This window comes from Perissodus microlepis, chromosome 23 (genome assembly GCF_051167445.1).
Source record: "Perissodus microlepis isolate ML-2025 ecotype Zambia chromosome 23, ASM5116744v1, whole genome shotgun sequence".
Classification (NCBI taxonomy): domain Eukaryota; kingdom Metazoa; phylum Chordata; class Actinopteri; order Cichliformes; family Cichlidae; genus Perissodus; species Perissodus microlepis.
In genome coordinates this window covers 20,672,402-20,675,710 of record NC_140482.1, presented here as the reverse complement: position 1 = coordinate 20,675,710, position 3,309 = coordinate 20,672,402, and the positions used below count along the sequence as shown (strand labels likewise).

The 3,309-nt window shown below is 43.9% G+C and overlaps 1 non-coding gene across 1 annotated transcript; it reads right to left on the bottom strand.

Annotated features, from left to right (window-relative positions):
- Window positions 1–1,082: 1,082 nt before the first annotated feature.
- Window positions 1,083–1,155, bottom strand: trnar-ccu (transfer RNA arginine (anticodon CCU)). The gene has a single exon. It is a non-coding gene; the product is annotated as a tRNA-Arg (tRNA).
- Window positions 1,156–3,309: the final 2,154 nt, after the last annotated feature.

Below are 3,309 nucleotides of genomic sequence, written 5' to 3'. Positions count from 1 at the left end.
TCACAACACCGCCTCTAGTAGTTTTGCTACTTTATCTGCAAAATGCACAATTGAGCTTTAAACCAGCTCTCTGTCTGCAGGAGGCAGGCAGGGCAGGGGATAAAGGATGGGAGGGGAGACGGTGATTGGGAGTGGGGGGGGCGAACAGCTGCGTGCTAGGAGGTTCCTCTGCATCTTGTGATATTGCCGGCCGTCAAATATTTATTCCACAAACTGTCTAATGCGGCGTGATGCGCTCACCGTGTGCGGATGAGGGCCAGATTTCAAAGACCCCCTCAAAGGATGACGTGTGTTCGGCGAGCTTTGATTGCGCGGCTCCCCCTCCAGTCGCAGCGCGACGTGACAGAGAGGAGAGAGGCTTCACTTTGTAAACAGCCTGTAGTCACAGGGCCTTGTTGACTAATGTGACAAAAGCTGTGTGAATTGTAGGCACGCAGTGGATTTTCATCAGGAAGCGCAGATTTTAGGAAATGGGATTAAAGTCGAGCGAAGGTGCAATCACACCTGCAGACTTCAGTCTCGGCAGAGAAAGTTTACTTTGTTGCATTCCTGCAGTCGGCTCGTTTAGGCTCACACTTCTCAATTTACAGGTGAACAAGGACTTGTAAAACTCACGTGAAGTATTTGACATAGAATTAGACATTCTTGTCTCTCGAGGTGAGACAAGGTTTTGGCAGCAAAAGAAGTTGAATAAATTATTTGCTGACACAGTTGAGCTTTTCTGGTGTTTAGCTAAAAGATGCCTGCAGTAACTTCCACTGGATAAAAACTAGTGCGATTATGGTGGAATACCTTATCTTATACTGGGCCTCAGTGTTTCCCCTTATGGTTTCTTCTGTTTGCAAAAAGCCAGTTTAGCTTTTCTCCCCTTAAGTGAACTTTATTCTGATTGGATGCCCCTCACAAATAGTTTTGAAAAGCAAGTGGGTGGGGCTTCTCTGCCACAGTTAGTCCTACAGAGATACCCTCACACATGATACAGCCTCTAAAGCCAACTGTCTAAAAGGACTAGCAGAGGATGGCTTCGATCCATAAACTTCTGGGTTATGGGCCAGTTATGCTGCGCCACTCTGCTGAAAAGTCACCCCAGGTGGGATTTGAACCCACAATCCCTGGCTTAGGAGGCCAGTGCCTTATCCATTAGGCCACTGGGACTAGACATGCCCTTTAAACACGCTGTGATTGTTCAGTGTACAGCTGGTATATTGTGAATAGCAGATGAATGGAGAGCTCAGAGAACAGCACAGGAGCTGTGCTCTCAGCTCCACTTTGTTTGAGCGTCATTTCTGTTCCTGTGGAGACTCATGAAACCTCACAAGGACCAGGGAGAAACTAAGATTTTTATAATTAAATATTAAGAAGTTTAACTTGGTACTAGCAAGGTATACTAAAGTGCATGGTGAGTGCACACATGACAGAAAACTAGAAAAAGCTTAATAAGCCCACTTTAAATTTAGCATATAAACAACTGAGTGAGACATCACTCCCATCCTGAAACACCTCCCTCTCTTCACCCATGTCTCAAACACCACACATGATCTGCGTAGCTGCACTACTTTGGACAAGACAATTTTATAAAGTTTTTCACAGTTAACCTGACCCACAAAGACTGTCTTTAAAGTGGATTTCCACTCAACCATGTACAGTCCTTCAGTTTAAGTTCACAGGAAGCTAAATCAAACCCTGTGTACTGGTAGAGTGAGCCACATGGAGTTAATGGAGAGAATATGACCTTACATCTGCCGCGTGAGCAAATACATAACAGGTGTGTTCTGTATTATTTACCTGCCAGTCAGTTCTGAACCAAGGATGCACAATACAAGTCTGGTTGTGTTGAAAATCTGATTTAAGTGAAGATAACTGGGCCACCTTGTCGCCCTCGGGGGCCTCAATCCTGCAGATGTCAGTGTAGGTTCACATCTGCATACAAATGCACAAACTTTTTTTTTTCCTCCCCTTTTACATTTCTCACACAACAGCTGTGTGCATTTAAAGATGACCAGGTGCCACAGGTTTTTAATTTAGATGGACACAGACACACACCATCAAACAGAAACACGGGCCAGAGTGGGCAGGACGCACAGGTGCTGTGCAAACTTCTGACTGTAGCTGTGCCAAGAGGATGTCCCAAACACAGAGAGAACAAGCGTATGGCCCACACATGCCGAATAGTGTCTTTCACTAAAACAGCCTCTCTGCAGAAGACAAAATATTTCAGAAGGGAATCCATGTGTTTTTACTCACGTGGAAACCATTTTTCTTTGTTGGTAATTTGTACTATTAAAAAAGAAGAGGGGGTGGTGGGGGGTACTATTGCATCTGAAAAAATGACTGGACACATTTGGAGCAGCTGGGCGGGTTGTGTACTGTGCAAAGGTAAAGTGTTTGAATGAATGGGTCTGAGTGACTGTGCTGTTGCTAGACTGCATTTTTGAAAAGCAGTGATTTTTTAAAGCAGCCATAATTTATTTACTGGGCTCCAAACTGGCCCCAAGCTGTCCTTTGTTGTAATGTTAGCTCGCCTGCTATCCTGGACAAACAGCTGCCTATCTAACATGACAAAGCAATGCTTACTATGAATACGTTTATCATCAAAACTCCCGGGTGGTTATAATTTCGCTTGTAGTTTAAGTACTTTAACAGCTACAAACTAGCCACTGAGGCAGCCCAGCTAATCGATAAATAGCTGACATTAGCTCAGTTATACAATCCTGTGCAAAACTAAGCTTACCCCATCATTCATTAGCTTGTAGAACTGCCTTTAATGACAACACTTTGTAGTGTCCCTTTTCTATATGACTTTATCAGTCTCTCAAATTGTTGCGGGGGAGTATTGTCCCACTCTTTGTTTAGTCAGTTCATTGCGGTTTGCAGGCATTTATTTATGCACAACTTTCTTAAGGTCCCACCAAGCATTTCAGTCAGGTTGAGGTCTGGACTTCGATTGGACCATTGCAAGATCTTGATTTTTTTCTTTTTCAGTCATTCTGTTGTAGATTTGCTGCTGTGCTTGGAATCATTATCCTGCTTCATGAATCAGTTTCAGCGACTGGACAGATGTCCTCACATTTGACTGTAGAATACTTTTGTATACAGAGGAGTTCATGGTTGACTCAATGACTGCAAGGTGTCCAGGTCCTGCATCTGCAAAATAAGCTCAAATCAGCACCGCTCCACCACCGTGCTGAGAGCTGGTGTGAGGTGTTTGTGCTGATATGCTGAGTTTGATTTTGTGCATGATGATCAAACATCTCAACTTTGGTCTCATCTCTCTGCACATTGTTACAGAAGTGTTGTAGTTTTTTTTAC